Source organism: Pygoscelis adeliae, unplaced genomic scaffold (assembly GCF_000699105.1).
Source record: "Pygoscelis adeliae isolate BGI_AS28 unplaced genomic scaffold, ASM69910v1 Scaffold282, whole genome shotgun sequence".
Taxonomy (NCBI): domain Eukaryota; kingdom Metazoa; phylum Chordata; class Aves; order Sphenisciformes; family Spheniscidae; genus Pygoscelis; species Pygoscelis adeliae.
Window position 1 is genome coordinate 1303169 of NW_008824352.1, and position 20433 is coordinate 1323601.

The window sequence follows — 20433 nt, forward strand, 5'->3', positions numbered from 1 at the left end:
ATGCTGAGATTTTCCCTACCTGAAGGGCACATTCCATCAATATAAAGTCTGATTAATTCAACTGGTAACCCTGATTTATCTTCTGGGGTTTTATTCCTGGTACAAGTTAGATCACCTATGGCTGAGTTGGGATTCTTCCCAAGGTCAGACAAGAAAACAGGCAGAGCAATGTGTGGGGAGCAGAGCTTTTCATGAGTTGGAAACTATTAGTTTTCCCTGCACAGAAGAAACAGAAAATGCCTATATATCGTAACTTCCTGGAATTAAAGGTCATCACAAATCTCACTGCTCTGTACTCCAGGTGGAAAACACATGAATTCAAGCCTAAATATAGAACGTGCCCTAGGAAAGCAAGACACCCACTGCATGCACACATCTACAGTAAAAGCTGTGTGTCGATCCTATCACTTAATCTGTGCTGCCACAAAAATCTGTGCTGCTCCTACTCCTTAGAGCTGAGACCAGATTATTAATAACAGCTAGCTTTCACCCTGCACAGGCCTATTCTCTTCCTGCCCCCTCTAATCTTTCATATTCTTTATCGAGCTGTGTTCTATGTATGGTAATATTATGTTGCATTCATCATCACAGTATCACTGAGGTCAGCTTGCCACTGACAGGTTCCCGAAAGAAGGTAAAGAAACAATTTTACCAGATTTTTACCTGTCACCTGTGCAGTTATATAAAGAATGGGATAACACTGCAGAGCTTCATCCTTGGGATTCATCACTACAAGACAACAGAGATTCCTGACTCAGCTGCTGGCTGTTATGACCTGGAACCCACTAAGACAAATAAAACATTTTCAGGAACCTAACACGTGCTAAATTCACTCCAGACACCTTACAAGATACACAGAAAACATCCCCTAATGCTAACAGTTGCTGCTATGACAAGCCACTTGATTTCTCTAAATTCACTATGCTTCTAAGTGGCTATTAACATCTGTGAATAACAAAGATTGAAAAGATACTACACTGTCAGCAAAAAATCCATCTCTTCTCCCATATAAGGGATCGCACTATACATTTCAAAGAATTAGTTTACCATATAAGAGAGCAAATCAACTATAAACAAAGTTATTTATACAACCCCGGCTGGACTGAGGGGCAAGCCTTCAGTTCCAAATCTTTCAATTTGGAAAAGGTCAAAGCAAGGCTTTCTGTGGCCCTGGGGCAGATAAAAACATGCTGGTCTCTATCCTGTCCCTTATACAAACTGCACATCTATAGTAAAAAAAAATAACCAAACAAAACGGCCCCTTTGCTTTTTGCACACCTCTTTAATTCAGTCACCTTAGCCGATGCCCACACCAGCTGTACAGTCACGCCGGTCCTCTCCGCACACGGGTCGGTGTTTGAGAACCGGATGGACAGTACGTCATTTCAACCCTGTGCCAAGCAAGCAGTACACATACAGTGTACGAAACAAGGAAACAATGTCCATCCAGTGCAATTTTACAGTGCGCCTGATTCTATTTCTGGTATTTGCTTTCAACCTACAGTGATATTACGGCAATCTTGTTCCAAAGCAGAACTATGTGTTTAAGACCAGGGCAGAGGAAAAATAAAACCCATTCCTCTTAACACTGAAGACCTCAGCACATAGGAATAACTAATGGCAATGCCTAAATGTCTTGAAGTTAGATTCTAGCTCAGTCATCATCATATTGGGATAGATTAACTCTGGCTTGCAGTCTTGGATCATCCCAAAAAAGCAAGAAGGAAGGAAGGCAAGCGAACTATTATTACCAAAAACATGCAAAACATCTGAGTTGTTCAGTCATATAAGAATCGCCTCTTCTTGAAAATCCAAGACTACAAGTCCCAATTAATAGATCCAAATACCTTGGATGACTGAACTAGAATCTACCTGAAAATCATTCAGATATTGCCAGCAGTTATTATTATGTAGGAAGTGCTGAGACATACATATTTAGTGCTTAAAACAGCCAACAAGTAGAGGAACGACACCATAAAGAGGGGAGGAGGGAATGACTGGATGTACAGGAACGTGAGCTTAGTTTGTATTCAGCCGTATCAGCTCTCTGCGCACAACAAGGAAGTTAGTTTTTAGGAGCAATATGAATGACGAAAGGTGTCGGGTTGGTCTCTAGCGGCCACAAGGGCCCAGAAATTCAAAGGTGTGAACATGACCTTGTCATCAACAGCTATTAAGCAGACAAATGCAGCTAAAGGTTTACCATAACAGAGACACTAGCCTACGGAGTCCCCTAGCAACAGCAGCTCAACTCTTTTTAAATAACCTTTTGTTAAAGATTTAGGAAAACCTGTTAGTACATTACCTTTTGTAATGCTTTAAGTAGGGCTTTTGTTTCAAGTGACAGTTCTTGCCTTTCCCTTTAGTTGTGAATAGTCTTTACAAGGAAGCACAACTGCCTTGAAGTGTTTTAACTGGGATCGGTGACAGACATTTTTTAGGGGACACAGGGAGAAGTCAGGTGAGACCAGCTGGAATTGCTGCAGTTACACCACTCGCTACGGTCTGAGCCTACGCTTTTAAAGACAAGACAAGAGCAAAACATGATCTAAGGCCAAGAAAAGAAAGCAAAGAGAGAAAAATGTGGCTTCCACCCTTACCCTACCTCTGGCTGACAACCACACTGCTGCACAGCACATGCTCTAACCAGCCACACGCAGACCCTGGGGCACAGGGACATGCCCTACCTACATCAGGTCGTTTAAAGCACCGATTTTTCACTGCTTGTCCAGTTACAGGCTCATAGTGCCACTGCAAGATCCAGAGGTGAGATTCTCATCAAATAGAAAGCAAAAAGAAGCAGCAAAGTTGGGAAGAGAAACCTAAAACAGCACTGGAGATAGACGGGGAGCCGAGACCCAGTCTTACCATCCATGCATAGGCTTCCTCCCATCGTCCAACTTGTTCAAGATATGCTTCAGGACCAAGACAACAGTGACAGGCTATTGCAGCTTCTAGGAGAAACTGAGGATGGCTGGTCTGCAGAAAACTTCTCATTTACTCTTTCTCAATTTTTTTTAAACTCCTCTCAATGGTCTTTAATGATCTCAACATGGGATGACAGGCAAAACAATCCTATTCCTCCTGCCCATGAATTACGTCCACTTTCCAGTATATCACTATCTGGCTGTTCATTTTCTGATCTCTCTCGTCATTGAGACAAAAGTGGTATCATGATTGTTGGAGGATATCAGTAGACTTTAATATGAAATCAGGCTAGCTTTCCTTCTGTAATCTCCATGCAGCAGTTTATACTGAATCCCGGTTAGCTGGGACAAGTCAGCATACAGACTTCTGTTCAGCAATGGTCAAAAGGGAATCTAGCATTAGTAACTGAAAGGATTTTCATGTCAGTTCAAAGAAAGCTTCATCCTGGTATAGTTCTCTACTTTCCTTCATTCCTCAACACAACATACTGACTTGGTAATGCACATGAATTCAATGCGTATCTGTTACAAAGCAGAATAACTGCACAGTCCCTCTCTTCCCTCTCCCTTCTGCTTCCATGCAGAAAATTAAAGATCACGGGTTTCACAGTCTATACTAAAACCACTGGCTCAGATGATTATCAAAACACTTCTTTTGGAGGATTAACGTGGAATAGATGGCAAAGGAATGCAATTACATTTTGGTTTCAACGACATTAAGCATGAAGAGTATCCTTAGTTTAGGGAACCTGGCAGTATCAAAACTCAGCTGATGATAAAGATGATTGAAGGGAAAAAAGTTAACATGAAAAGACTTTTCACAGAAATATGCAGCTCTTTGCAAAGAGAGGACTAAGAGCTGCTGTGATCACCTCAGGAGGTGGCAATGAATGCCATCTCAACCCAGAAGTGCTGGTACAGGCAGCAGGAGCAAGACGGCAAGGATGGTTTCCTTGAATCAGAAAGCACAGTGGGATGTAAGAGGGTTTCGGTCATGAGCTGTGGGAAGAGGTGCGAAACCGAAGAAAAAGGGGCATGAGCTGGGCGTCAAGTCTGAACATTAAAGTCCTCTCTGAGGGAATAGGGAAAGTAAAAGCAAGGACAGCTAACAGATTCCCATAATTCATAGGGAATGGAAGGTGAGTAGAGACAGAAAATAAAATGACTGGAGAAACAAAAACTACGAAGAAAAATATCTGATGGACAGAGAGGAAGTGTAAGTCACCTCAGGAGGCTGAAAATGATCAGGAGAGGTGAAATGAAGGGACTGCAAAGCTCTAGGAAGCCTTAAGCATCAGGGCTGGCATGCAAGAGCTTTAGGAGAAGCCTTAAACACCCTATAGCAAATAGACAGATCAGCCTAAAGAAGCCCTGGGGCAGCAGAGGGTCTGGGGAGCTGGGGAGATATGAAAGAGCCTGTAGAAGATAGCGGGGAGGAAAGGACCAGGGAAACGGCACAAATTAATGCAGAGACAGAATTGATTGACACGTAAGAACTGAACTAGAAATGGTGGCCCTTGGGAACAAAGTGCAAATAGTCAAAGGGCATGTGAAAGGCTTGCACAGCATAGAGAAGGACAAGGAAAGAAGGGATGCTAAGTGGTTTCAGAAAAACACCAAGCAGAGGGACTGCTGTAACAAAGAAGAAAGTAGAAAGTCCATCTTACCTACTGTTCTCCCTCCAACAGTGATCACTGCCAGCTGCTTTCCAAAGGAGGAATTCAAGTTACTTTAAGCAATTTTACTAGGTAATCCATAGCAGTTCATGGAAAGATATATGTCTTAGTGGCTCTCAGCTGCCGTTCCCCTTCACATACCCATGAACACTGCAGCAAGGAGACGTTTCCAAATTTTTAATCGTTAGAGCCAATATTCATGGAAGCAAAGTGGAGCAGAGCGTCACTGTCAGATTGGCAGGTACTGCATTTCGTGTCTCTGAGCATGGAGTACAGCCCAGTCATCAGCAGTGGCTCATGTTTCATTTCTCCCCATCCATTTTAAACAAGAAACAAGAAAATATTCTAAAAGAGGAAGCTTCGTCTAAAGCTAAGGACTACTATTTGTAAAGGCACAGTATACTCTTTGCAAACACAAGGCTAAGACATATGACTAAGATTCAACTGTGGATTTCTTTCTGACTGAACACCCCCGCAGAATATATACAAGGTAATTGACTGTAAGCAAAGATATTGTAATGCAAAGTGCTCATGGGGTTGTCTCCTAACTTGACAAAACTTTAATTCACAGTTTCTCTCTGTGCTTCACCAGTAACCTGGAAGAGAAAAACCACCCATTTCTAAATGCAAGAATACACCCTCTGTTGTGCACTCGTACTCCATCTGCCGCTATGGGGTCCTGATCCAGCACTGCTGCTCTTAAGCTATCACCACCCTGCTGAGATAAATACTAGTGAAAAAACAGCATTTAAACTACCTGGAAAAGCCAGCAGTCAGGCAAAGGCCACAGATCCCAGCAAAAGGTCAAAAAAACAGAACGAGATTTATTAATTAGTTATGTGACTTCTCACTGAGTACAACTGTAAGCTTTAATGGACACTGACATACTAATACTCTAGCAGACTCATTTAAAAAAGAAGAAAAAAATAATAATCAAGCCTAAGGGGTTAGCCCATCAAATTAGAGGGGTTTCTGCTTCCTTTTGTTAATTTGCAAGGACAGTCTCAGCAGGGGCAAAGCCAACTGCCTAAGTAAACCAGCCAAAAATCCAGCATAAACACCAGCATACAGAAAAAGTTAACTCTTTTTTGTCAGCACCTTTCTAGAAGAAATACAAGATGCTACTTGTCACTAGAGAACTTTCACAAATTGCAGGTGGAGGTGAGGTTCCAAGTTGACTGCCCATGTGATGGGCAGGAAGGACACCCTCTTCCACAGCCAGCAGCTCACCACACTCACAGCCAGGCAGTGCTGAGGGGTGAGTCTTGCAGCCCCTAAATGAAAGGAGCAAACACCTTGGAATATCGCTGACAGGGCTTTTTTTCTTTCTTTTCCCAGAAGTGGGTCATTAATTGCTTTCCTCCTTAGTGAATCCCACATGGAAACGCACATATTTGCTCAGTGGAAGTCTCTGCTTTTAGATTTTACCAGCCATGAAATTGCTGTGACTAACATGCTCCCTTACTACAGGTTGATGACTCAGCCCAGAGGAAAAGGATTCGCTTTTCGCAGGGGTACAAAACTTTATCATCCCTTTTGTCACACAGACTTAATAAAAGGGAAGTACCCAGTTAACACGCTTCCTACTATGCTTTCAGCCCATTCTAAAGGAAAAAAAGAAGGCATTTTTAAGCTCTACCACCTGCCAATTCTTACTTGACAAACCATTTGCAGGTATGGCAAAATGTATCACTGCCTTGCTGTCCCATCATGACTGTTCTTAAAGACTCGCTTTCTAACCCAATATATCTGAAGGTGCCCAGGTTCCAAATTCAGTTTGCTGTTCCTCACCGACAAGACTTACTAGATTTTCTTTCTTCCCTGCATTTAATTCTGTGAAATGTGCAGTACTTTAAAACACCATCACTATTATTAAATTTTAAGTATATGGTAACTAGAGATGTATAAAAGACAGCTTTAAAGAATCCCTCCAAGACTGTATTTTGGTATGCCATCTGACAAGTATCTCAACAATCAAGCATTTAAACCCTGACTGTAATTTCAGAAGACCCACATATAAAACCTTATTTACAGCTGTGTCTTTCCCCTCTTTCTCCTCCCCCACTGAGTCATCCTGGTCTATTTAGTCCTCAAAGGGGCTGTGCACGAAAGGCAGCAGTGAAAATGCACCATTTCAAAAAAATACATATATATATATCATATTTAACACATAAGCCATAAATCTGTCACTCATTCATACCATGACGCCTACCAGCGAAAAATAGATAAAGGCATTGAAATGCACTTCTCATACAAATCACTGGATAAGATACCAGAGAGCCACATCATTACCTAGTGCACGTTCAGAAAAGCAAAGGGGCCTCATCAGGAGTGATTACTTCGCAATACGGAACCGTGTGTAAACTACTAACAACCTTTTCTTTTTAACATTTTTTAATTTACTATGTACTATAGAAATTGTATTCAACTTGCTGCATCTGGTACATCACTAGAAGCCACACATCCAGCTTAATACATCTTGTCTGATTCCAGAGATCACAGACTACTTCAACTGATTTAAGTACTAGTGATATATATATACACCCCTTGTGACTTTCTGAAGTTTAGATGACCCCCCCATTTCGATCATCAACAGATAACCTCAGCATCAGAAGCACAAACTTGCATCTTAAACTCAGAAAACAACTTTTCAGGCAAGGAACCACACCACACCACCTTTCCCGTTGGCCAAAATGAACAGAGATCTCCGGAGATCGACCTAGGCAGTGCCAGCATGCCAGGCTGGCTGGCCAAACAGTCTGGGAATGGAGTGCTGAGGATTTACTACAAACATGATCTGCATTTAGATCTTTCTCCTACAAAATGGTTCACAGAGTAACAACACTGGGGGACTCTCATCCTGCGAGGCTTTGTTAATGCTGTGCTGGTTGCATTCAGAGACATTGCTCATCACACAGTAGTGCAGTGTAAAAGCTGTCTGTTGGTTTGAAAGAGGCACCTCCTGTAAATGTCAGTGGTTTTTTAAAGGTTAAGTAAGCATCTTGAGAAAGGCCTCCATGCTCATGCACTTCACCTTAGTGCAAGCTGATAAAGGATTATTGAAAAAAAAGCCTGCAAACAGATAAAAAGTTCACAGGTTGATGTTGAACAATTGAAATTTTCTGTTCCCAGCGTACAGTAGTAGATTACCAATGGCAGATTTATCATTGTTAATTATCAGAGCAAAGTACTAAAGACTGTTTTCTTTTGCCTGATTAATTACCTCATCTACAGCAGAATGTTAATTCATATACATGATCATTTCTTAAAGCTACGGAAGCTTTTCTTTGAGTGCCCCTCTGAAACATTTGCCCTTACGATAAGAATTAGCGATAACAGTAAGGACCCAGCAGCTTGCTGAATTGAGCCTGGAAACAAGCCCTAAAACCTTATGGGAGCTCTGTGCTGTACCGTAAGCTTTATTATTGAGGTTGTCGGAAGGGAAACAGGCTGGAAAAGCAAGCAGCAAGAAGTTCTGCCCAGGAAAGATATCCCCAGCAGCACACCTATTCTGGGTTCACTGCAGAAACACCAACGTGGAAGGAAGTCTTCTTCCCTCACCAACAGGACTTGAGATCTGGTATTGCACACAGCATCCAGGATGAGAAAGCCAGCTTCAGAGGGTGGGAGGACACACCTCAACTCAACACACTGTCTACCTACCCTCTCCCTTTCTCCAGTAGCTCCCCACCCACCTCACTATTAAAGGACCATAAAAATAGAACAAACTAAATGGATGCCAACTATTGCACTATGAAAAGAGGAAGAGATTTGTTCTTTTCAATGGGGACAGAAGACAAAAGAAGTAAAACAGAGTCAGAGAATAAAAAGAAGAGATACCAGTTGCCCCCACTTTCCTTCTATAGAGTAGAGAGTAGCAGAGAGGACTGAGAAGGGAGGGGAGAAGAGGGAACCAGGGATGGAACCTGGATGTGAGGAACACCCTGAGAAAGAAAAAGCAGAACGAGGAACAAAAGGTGATGAGGGAACAAAATAAGCTTCAGAGAAGAAAAACCCACAAGGGAATAGAGAAAAACAAAAGAGCAAGAGTGGAACAGAATCAAGCGGGGGAGGCTGGAACAAGAATCACTGAAACAGCTCAGAAAGCTCAGATATCTCATGCAAGAAAAAGCCCCAGACCATAAATAGAAGGAAAAAGAAGGGTAAAACCATACAAAAATATTAAAGGCAAAGGAGAGAGCAACTTTAAATATTACCCCACAGAAAACTTGCAAATCCTTCATAAGAACATAAGGCAGGTTACCACCAAAATGTCAACCTCTACTCAAAGATGAGTCACAGTGTGCAGAAGTCAACCAAAACGATCAGCCCTTCCAGGAGCACAGCACCTTTAGCAGAAAATATTACTTAGTTTGGTCCCAGGCTGATTTGATCAGAATACAAAATTACTACATATTGATTATCACCAGAAAAAAAACCCACACTTTTCCTTGAGAGGTCTTTGATTTTAGTAGTAGATGGTACTGGAGATGCTCCTAGAGTGGCAAATGGCAAAACTTCATAGCAGTGCCTGCTTTGTCTGGCTCTAAAGGGGATAAAGTTGTACTACAACAGGATTAAAACAGAGCATTGGCATAACCCTTTAACCCGCCTGTTCTGGCTTTCTTCACTTAGCTCTGCAGAAAACACCACCAGATTCTGTCATGGAGATGTCGGGAAGGAAAACTGCAATTCCCCAAATGAGAAAACTGCTAATGCATGCCCCATGCCTTTCTAGCTACAGCCACACAGATAAGCACCTCTGGCATGTACCTGCCAACTACGCGTAGTGCAAAGAGGTGCCAGCTCCCGCTGATGCTGGAAGCCCTGCTAAGCTTCAGAAAGAGACAGCTTCACCCCTACACCCCTGTGAGTCCTGCGTGAACTGAGCAGACGAAGGCACACAGCAGCAAGCCCTCAGTAGCCCACACCTCGTTTCTTCTAACATCTCTGCACCCCCTTCATTATCAGCAGCAAAATCAAGCGCAGACACACAAATGGTCCAAAAGTTTATGGAGCTCCTGCTTTTTAAAAATAGAAATGTTAACAAACTAACTCTGAGTATACAAGCTGTATAGTGTGGTAGATGTGGGGGAAGGCAGTTCACATGACCTGAACTACAGGCAGACAACTTCAAAATCAACACCAGGTATCAGTGAAGATGTAAAAACCCGAGTGTGTTTTGTGAATTAAAGCATTTTTGTCACCAAAGGCTTGCCAAGTGACTTGGAACAACTTCCCTTCATGCCTTCTCTCCCTCCTGCACCCATCTGAAAGGAAACTGTTCTCATTCATGTTGGTAATGTGATTTATATATGGTTCGGTGTGGACCAGCATGGCTTAATCTGCAGCTTCTACTCGAGTCCAACTTCTTAGATGTAAGGTGTTTTCAGTCACCTAAAGCAGCATAACGTATGAAGAATTCTTAATTTTCATTGCAATTATTTCTGAAATATTTTGTGGCAATTTTTATCTGTCCTTGAAACAGCATCAGAGTAGACACTGTGGTAGGTTCAGTATGAATCTAAACAAAAGACAGTACTACTTTTGGATAAATTTGCTCTCTGCAATTTCTGCTGGCTGCTATTTGTAAGATAACAATAACAAGACATGATTTTTGAACAAAAATGTGCTGGTATAATTTGAATGAGTAAAAACAAACTATTCAGTCAGATTTTTCAGAGGGGGGTCACATTCTTTGCATTAGTATAATATTTCACAAATCCTCTAAAGTGCAGCAGCACACAAGGATGTGGTTTGTTTCTCTTTCAAACAGTCATCTGCAAGCAATTTCATTCAGTTAAATATAAGAATTAAATTTTAGCCATAGTAGTGCTTCTGTGCAAAGGAAATGATGTTTTAAATAGGCATGCAGATGTGATCCTGCAGATTGGGGCTTAAAAAAAAGCAAATAACTAAAGGGAAAAGAGGCTGTCTACACAGGCATTTATTCCTGAATTGCTATTCCCAGCTAGTTCCCTGAGGAGACTATTTTACTCCAAAATAAAAGTTCTTTATACCGAGTTAACTAAAACCACTTCAGAAATAGAACCAAGCTATTATGGAATAAGCTTTTCTTACTCCCAGAAAAAGATGATAAAATTAATAAGAAATACTCTGCTTCAAATTCAAAGGTGCTTTTTTTTTTAATTCCTACTAATTTCTCTGTTTAGATGAGTCCAAATAAAGTTGTGATAATAAAGTATTTTCAGCTACCCCATCTTTGAGACATAAACAGCAGGTAACACTATTTCACAGGTACAGCAGCAAGGCTTCCTAAATTTGGGTTAGTAGAGCTCTAATGCAGCTATGCAGGATTTCCCAGGAAAAACTGTGTTCACTATTAAAAACTACTGCTGGTAGGTGCCCCTCTGGATGGAGCCAGTTCAAGTCAAGCTCATTGGAACGCGCAGGACTGGCTTCAACTACCAGGGACAGGACGAAAACAAATCGTGCCTAGTTTCTAGCACGATTTTGCTTGAAGACACATATCCACCTCAGACTGCCCATCTCAGAGAAGAACACTTTACTTTTTTTTATTATTATTATTATTTTAATCTCTTCCACATGAGCACAAGGTGCAACCCTGCTCCCCATGAAGGATCAGTGGGCAACGAGGCTGGAGGTAACCACTTCCCACGTGGAAATTCTGAGAGAATTTAAGTACAGAAATGTCCGGAGAAAGACAAACACTTAAATGCCTCCTATAACCACACCTCAACCCAACAAACACAAAAACTGACTGTCATCCAAGATTTAGGAGAATGAGGTTCAAGTCAGGCAGAAAGCTCAACTGACCCTGTGTCTTCCAGCTCTCATTCAAATAGCTGGTGCCCAGAGTTATAATGTATTTTGGAGTGGAGGGCTTCTATGGTCTTTTTCTGCTTCTGCAACAGCTATTTTGGGATGTGGAAAGACTTCAAAAAAATTATTTCAAGATTTTGTTGGGAAAATTCTTTCTTTTGTCCTAAGGCAGAATGGTAACATTTTGATACGTCAGAAAAAAATGTTTGCAGAAGCACAAAGTCATTGCTTCTTCATTTCAGTTCTGTATCTGGCTCGAGGAAGAGGAGCTCTGCTTGTCATGGGGGAACGCCTCTGAAGGAAAAAGTCTTCTGGGACAACATCTGTGTCCCCCATACCAGGGCTATGCTAACAGGCATGATCTAGCTTGATTTCACCTGGAAAATGAAAAGCTCTGCGTAGCTCTTAAATATTTTATTATTGAAAAGGGATCATATCCAACTGAGAGCTTTGTTTACAACTTGGCAGAGTAAATGGAAAATATCACATGTTGATATTTGCATTTATCACCTCTGTGCATTGGGAAATGGGTAACCACATGCACAGAGACTAAACACTGGCAGCAGCCAACAGGCAGCTAACCACCCCCCTCGTATTCAAGCCGGTATCTTTTCAAAACCATTCAACTCCCAAAATTTAAATGCAACGATACCTTTAAATCAGAAACAAACTCTCTAGTGTTCTGGGAATGAAATAGTGCTAAACTATGCGGTAATGCCAAGAAATACCTCCCTCTTTATAATAAGCCCACAGGAGACCACAGCCCCTTACATAACTATTTGCTACTGTGGGATTATTGCTGAATTATTGCTCAAAAATAGTCTAATAAAATTTGAGTAAAACCAGAACCATTCCCACTGTCGTTATCAAAAGACTTGTCTGTATCTGCATAATAAACTCTGTTACAGGGAATGAAAATGAGAGTATAAAAATCCACTCTGATGAATGTCTTCCTAATGAAAGTAAAATATTTATCACTTAGCAATTCTTACTTATTGACTCTGAGTAAAATATTTTGGGGTTAGATGCCTAATGGCTACAGAATTAAAATGTGTCTTTTAATCAGAACATTGGAAAATGAAGAGGTTTGTATTTAAATTAAGGATCAAGTAAAACAAGCCTTGTGACAATGAACAGCATTTCTGTGGTCCCCTAGTTCAAAACACCGCTTGACTTTTAGACAGATCAAATCAGCCTATGCTAAGGGCTAAATATGCATGCCATGTTTTTATGCCTTTTTTTTTTTTAAATTATTTGTATTAAAGTAACACATAAATTAGCACTATTCTGTATTGCTAAAACATGAGTGTGAATGCCCTAATTGCGGGTGATTTAAAAAAACATGGACAAAACTGCCATTTAATTCTGTGGTACAACGACAGCTTTATAACCTGGAGCCTTCACAGCTTGCCACCAGAAAGGTGGAGAGAAGAAAAAACAAACAAACAACAAAGAAAACAACAAAAAAGGACTTAAGTCTATTTCACAGAAGACAAACGAAGGCATATAGAGAACAAGTGGCATGTCCAATGTCATATGGTTATTAGGAGAAGAGCCAGGAATGGAATTTAAGTGTTGATCCACTCTTAACTCCTAGGTTTTCTGGTCCATAACCATTTTTCATCTTCCTTTAAGTCCCTGCCACCCCCCAAACACATTACTCTCAGCAGTCCTGAATTCCAGTTTATTGATTAAAGTGATGGGCAGAGAGTTAGTCTTAGTCTGGGCTCCTCCACCAACTCAGGGTCTGACCTCTGATGTGGGTGTTAATCTCAGCACTCTGAAGTCCTCTGTTAAAGGTGCTCTGAACGATAACGGTTCAATTTTCATAGTCTGTTGAGCACCCACACTTCCCATCAACATCAAAAGAAGCTATGGGTGCTCCGCTTCTCTACAAGTCAGGCCATAAGTTCAAAGTATAATGATCACTGCAGAATGGTACCATGCTAAGTGGAGTAGTAGCTGCTAAATGAGAGCTGTTACAGTTGACGAGGTCAATGTAATTTCACTGCTGTGCTGTTACACTGGGAACACTTGCACTCAGATGCTTGCTGTGTTTCCTGGGAGTTAAAATGGGTTTTACAGTCTTCCTTTTCTTTGTCGTTTTGGATCACAATAGCGAATGAGCCTTCTCGCCTAAGGACCTGGGGGGGGGGGGGGGGTGTAGACAGAAATCCCTTGGTCTCATTACTTGTGTTTCGTTAAAAATAAATAATGTACTTAAGGGAAAAAACCAGTATTACCAAAGGTAAACATTCCAGGAGTTTCAACTAATGTTGACACAGCACAAAACACATGTCAAATATTTGTCAATGAACTTTTTAATGCTATTTACAGGAACTTTTGTTTGGTGTTTGTGTTTTTTTTTTCCCTTAAATATTTTGACACTTTGTCATTATTTATTCCTTTTCCAAGGCAGGCTTTGCTTTTAGCTGACAAACTTTTTTTTTTATTAAAACCACACTGTTCATGTACTAAATTTCAAAAAAATGTTTCTGAAAGCATGTTATCCCTGGCATTTAACCACCAGCTCATCATACAGCTGAGCCCTCTAACCTCAGCACTTCAATAGTAGACTTTACAGCAACCACTTGCTTAAAAGAAGAGGGGGAAAAGGGCAGATTTTCTGATGACAGAAAGATGGCATTTTTACATTGACAGAAAGATTGATATTTAAATTGTTCAGCCAAACTACTACAATGTAATTACTGAAGTTCAGATGGCTATCCTGTATTTAAATGCACAGATATACTCCACTGCAGCTACTTGTAGATAGCTTTGATGGGCTAATTTGCAATAAAAACTAAGATTACAAGGAAGAACCTTGAGGAGTCAAGTTGGCTGGTGCAATGTTTAAAAAACAACTTTGATTTCTCTGCCAGCTATATTGATTGTGTTAGCTGGCCATGATACCAGGCCATTTTCTACACCTCCAGCTAAGCTATTCAGCTCATGTGATGCTCCATGAAATCTCTCCTAACTTTTCTTAGTGACGTTCAGGCTTAACGTCGTGCTAATAAACACCAATTAAAATTACCTGATTTTTCTAGGACAAGAAGCCCAAGAAATACCCACATCACCTATTTTGAAGTCATATGAATGTGTTAGAGGGACAGCCATTGTCAAAATCTGCTTTTAGGCTTCTTGAAAGCTGGTAGGAATTTTAAATTTAAGCCAAAATGCCAAACTCAAGTCACTCTTAACAGGGTTGGGAATCTTGCCAGAAGATGTCCCACACTAGATTGAACAGTTTCTTTGTTCCAGCTCGCAGTTTAAATGAAAAAACCCTCCGACACCAGAAGACATCCTTCCTGTGTTTCAACATTTGGTGGAAACCGACCTCAAGGCTACACAAAATTTAGAGCATTAACCACCTTTTCTGGAAACTCAGCAAGTAATGTTTGGTTTTAGCTGAAGTTTTGGGCCAGGATTCAGCTATTTCAACAGAACTGTCCCATCCGTGCTCAAAGCTGAGGAACAGAAACCACCACCATCCAGCATAGCTGATTTCTATCAGTCAGATCTGAGATTATGCAGGACAAGTTTTCCACTAAGTCTTAATGCAGCAAATAGAAACACCTTAAATATCTAAATGAAATGCTCCAGCCGTAGCAGAGATCTCCATACGAGAACAAGTTCAGCCAAGTTCCCAGGGGGAAGGAAAAAAAAAAACCTACAAAGAGAATGGAGTTGTCTGTAACAGCTGACAGAAGTTCAGATACAGCTAGTCAAGTGCAGCCAGTTATGATTCAGTTGTATAATAGCATTTGCACTGACAGACAAGACAATCTTTCTTACAACTGTCTGTAGCTTTTTGGCTTGAAGAATCTTGATGCTCTTATAAATTGCAATTTCCCATCACATTCAAAATGTCTATATATTTTTACAGGACACAAGGCATTTGTATGGCATCTGTTATAAAATATATATTTCTACAGCCTAGAAAATGCATTTCAAGTCTTCATACATTACGTCTGATTTATTCAAGCTCATGGAAAAACTATTTCCAGCAATCTGTCTCGAACAGAGGATGCACAGCCATACAAAGAACTGGGGTGCCAAAGACTGGCTTCCGATTCTCTGCCCTTCGGCAACAGGATAGAGAAAAGTTACCTTGACCTGAAATGAACGTAAATTGAAAGCGCTGCAACCTAAACTACTCCAAGAATATAATTCTAATCCCATTTACCTGACATCACTAATCTGTAAAGCACTGATCATCAGTCAGTTATCTCAGAGTTCATTGCAGTTGTCAGAGAGCATCCCTGTTTACGGAGACATTACTCTTAAGCACAGCAATTGAGTTTCTATGCAGGTCACTTAGAGATAACTATTTGCAGATAATCTCCAGCTGACAGAGGCAGACCCCAGCACTGCAGTTCCCAGGGCTGGAGGACTGCATCAACACACCCAGTAACACGTGTCGGTTATTCAAGTGTTTCCCACAGCAGTTCTTGACCACCCTGTATTGCTGCCAGGCACTATACATTCAGAAATGGGTCCCCCAAATTCAGAGACTGTGACAGAATTATCAAAGCCCAAAGGTGCATTTAACTCGAAGAACTTTTGCAGTTTGATATTCCTCATACCTCACGGTCTCCAGTGACAACGCAGCGCTGTCAGAGCTGGCACTTCCCCGCTGGGCCTCAAAGCCCAGTCAAGAGCATCAGTGGATGGAGCCAGGTCAGCACAAGTCAGCAGCGGTGGGTAACAGCTATGCTAAGAAATCCAAGCATGACAAGGGCGTATCAAAGACAAGACACAAAAACATGGCATGGAACTGGATGTGTTCCCTAAACTCTCTCTCCTGAGCACAGTCTCACTAGGTGACTACAGAGAGTCCTGGAGATGGCATAAAGTGGACGTGCTGTGCCCACGCTGCAATTGCTTCTACCTCCCCATCGCATCCCTTGCCCATATGCTTTATAGATCCTTACAAACACCCAGGAGCCACAGATGAGAACTTTTACATGTCTCTTGAGAGATTTCATGCTTACTTATAGATTGCCTTTATTATCATCATTATTATTAATACAGACCCTCATGTAGCTTCCCACTTTGGTTTTGGTTCATTTATTCTCTTTGCACCCTACTTGTGACCCCTCCTTCCAGAGCATCGAGCAAATCTAAGTCTGCAAAAACCATACACAAATTGTGGGACAGAGCAAGCAGGTGATGCCTTGCCGTAGGACCACAGACTGCTACCTCACGTGCTTTCATTCAGATCAGCTTACGCTGCTGAGCATTCAATCCAGCACGCAGAAAATCATTTAGGCACATACACGGTGTCCCTACTTCGCTCAGTAGAACAGCAGGAAATGGCAAACAACAACCTCCACACTTTAAACGAGAGAAAAAGCTTCACCATGACACCAGTTTGGAAGAGATTCACAAGACTGTCTCAGCAGCAGCTCTTTACAGGAGGGGGACAAGAGCTGGCAGAGGCTGCCTTTTGTTCGCAGCTCAAGTGGGCAGGCACTCCAGGGTAAGTACGGAATAATGCAAAAAGAGAAACTGCCTGTTAAGGTAGCAGAATGAAGCAAATATTCAGTCTCAGTTCAACCACTGCCTTTATCACAGCACATGCGAGCAGGAATTGCACTGCAGATTCATAGCTTCTTCACAGCGGGTACCAGAAACAAAGAAGCCCAAGAGGGAGCACTCCTTCCAGCAGACAGGATACCTCTGGAGCTCGATGCTCGAGTGGAGGCAGCCAGACATGCTGCGCATGGCACTTTGCCTGTTACTGTCCCAATGAACTGATTTAATCTAGAAACCATAGTTCGGGCTTTTCTCCTCAGAAACCACAGCCCACACTCGTTTGGCTTTTAAATAGAAAACACCAGTCCATGGAAGTATGAAATACAGTCATTTTAATTCACCCTTATAAATTTGTGGCAGAACTCGTAAAGTGTGTCTGGAGAACATCAGCAAGTCAGCCAGATCACGTGGGGAGCTTGCACGGGGAGAGTGACCCACTCCCCTGCATACCTTGCCGAGATGATGCGTTTTACAGAAGGAAATGGGATGTGCTTTACGTTATCAATAACGCTTAACTGAGACTGCATATTGGACAAAAACCTTCCATAAAATCTCTCTAGGTTTTGGACTTAAAACATACTGCAACCTGCCTCCGACGGACTTTGGTATAACAATATTCTTTTCACAACATAGCGGAGCAAAAGCTGGAAATCGTATCAGCTCACCAGAATGTGCAAACTGCAAGTCTCCTTACAAGAGTGAGCCCCCAGTCTGATTTCAGGAAAGCAGTTTTAGATGTAATGATGCAGAGCCAAGCTGATCAGTGAAAAGAAAACAAACCTCTGCTATGAGATTTGTTCTGTACCACTGAGGTGTGCAGGATTTCAGCCATCGACTTCAGTGGGAAAACTGAGATGGCCTCTATCAGGGAGCTACACCAGAAATCTTTGCCCCTTTCAAATTCAATTGCTATTTATTAATAAATCACTGTTCCAAGCTGGAATTTTGCTTTCAAAAGGAATAAACAGCTGGCACATACGCATCCTTAAAATTCAGTCTTCAGTACTACATGAACGTGTGCTTAACTGTGTTATTGCTTTGGGCTTGGCTTTGATTTTTGAGTAACAGGAATATATTTATTCTTAAATAGAAATTTAAAAAAAAAAGAAAAAAAAAAGACCACCACTATAGCGTGGATTTAAGTGGTCACTGGATCATTCAGGGTGTTCATCTGTCAGGCAATATTACTCTCCACAAAACCTATGTTTGGGAGTTGACAAAAGCTAGTCATACTAATATAACAAGGCTTATTTCTCCAAATCAGATCTCAAATGTATTATGAAGTGCAACCTTGCATGGAAATCACCCTCAGAAACCAAACAGGTTCTTCTGAGACAGACCACAAGACATAAACAAAAGTATTAGTAATCAGTCCCCAAGGAACAGTATCTACGTCAACCAGTGCAATTATTTCTCCTTTAAAATATTAATAAAGATAAGGCTGCATAGATTTGTGATGTTTTCCTTGGATTGCACACACTTCCCAGTGCACAGATTGTGAGAGCAAAGTTAGTGTTCACCTGCAAAAATGTGTCCAGTACAGTTCGTTCCTAGAGCCTTTAAATTGAGAAAGGACATAACAACCGCTCCAGTTAAACCAAAGCTGTGCACTGAAGCATTTTCTTCAGCTGCATGTGGACACTGGGAACACTTGGTTGAACTCCAAGCCCAAACCAAAGTCTAGGTGAGATTGCCCTTCTTTGCCAGAGGATAATTTTCATTAACGCAAACACCTCCAGAAAAATGTAGCTGCTTCCTGCCCAGCACTACATGTTGTCACGCCGGGATATGTGGGTGCTGCTGAAAGCCAGGAAAAAATTCAGAAAACATAGAGAACCCAGCTTCTATGTTGCATTTTAATTGCAATATTTGGCAAACCTGATGTCATTTTGGCTCTGGATACATGAATTATTACACAGCTGCAGTGAGAGACAGAAGAAACGATCACCACGTTACAGTATGGAAACATTTTATGATATAAAGAGCATAGCCAAACCCTCCTCCATCAAAGAAAGAAATGGCAAGTTTTTAATAGAAGTCTAGGAGCTATTTTGACTAATTCAGATAAGTTTCAAGTCCCAGACCGCATTTATGTGTTTATCTAGTGGTAAGTACAGCACTGAAAGTTGAGATTAATTTTGCATACTGAAATTTGAAACGTTCTACGCAACTCTTTCACAAGAGGATAGAGCAAAGGGACGTAGCACAGAGGGTGGCTGTGAATGTAGATCGCCTTCTGGTGGACACGTGCTTATGAAAAGCCTCAAAGCCATGACAAGAGGCTTCTCTGGGGTCTGATGCTTTCTTCAACTCAGCCAGTTACTAGTAGAGATCTTGCTAAAACAATCACACAACTACACATTATCCCAACCTACTGTGGCTATAAGCACCCGGTTCTGATCACAACCTATAAAGGAAACTGAAACGAGTAATTCATTTTGACTGACACATCTGTAACACCAAACATATAATCAGCCCTGAGTCCATTCCAGACAGTCCTAAAGCCTGAAAAAGCCTTGGGCCAGGCAAGTCTATCAGGCTGGCACAGCACGTGGCTGGTCCAAACACAAAACGTGCCTATTATAACTGCCCACCAAGGAAATTACTTCTTCAGCTCAGCTCTTCAAGGTCTGTGTTAGAGGTCCCAGGATCAAATGCTGCTGACAATCCATGAGAGAAATTGTTACCCAAGCAAAATCAAATGCAACAACCGTCACTTTGGAGGATACACACACAGCAATGCTGGAATATGGAGCTGACACATTGCAAAGACTCAAATCTCCTTGTAGATGCTTTCCCTGCCACCCCAGTCACGTGTAGAAAGAGCAAAGAGGACACCTAGCAAAGAACAGGGGCTTGTGCACAATTCTGATGCTCTAAAAAAAACACGAGAGGGAGAGGGAGAGGGAGCAAGAGAACAAACATTTAATTCCCTTGTAAAACAGATGACTGCATTGTAATTTACTAGCAGCTGCTGGCAACAAACACCACACTCTCATATTCCTATTAACCAAGCTGCAGCTGATTTATTAAAGGCTCAGATACATCAAAACAAATGACTGTAACATCATTTATATTGCTATTTACAGCTCTTTAATAGGGTTACACGAAGGGGCAATGCAGCACAAACTGGAATCTGGTTACAAGTCTGTCAAGCAGCAGCAGAGTATCTCTCCATTGCACCAGGCTCTAGCCCTGAGCTCCTCTATCATTTCCAACAATTACCTGTGCGCCTGCGAGGCATAGGTGTGCTGGAAATAGGTGGTGGCAAGGCAAGCGAATCTTCCCAAGTTGCACAAATACTCGGTGGTCTGCTGCTAGTCAATATAATGCTGATTTAAAAAAAAAAAACAAAACACAAAACCAAAAAACAAACACAGGACAATAAAAAACCAACCCAACCCTCTGCCCAGCACTGGGATTCAATCAAATATTGTTGCACCAGTAACGAATCAATGTTATCGCTCCTCTGCAGAGCACACTGC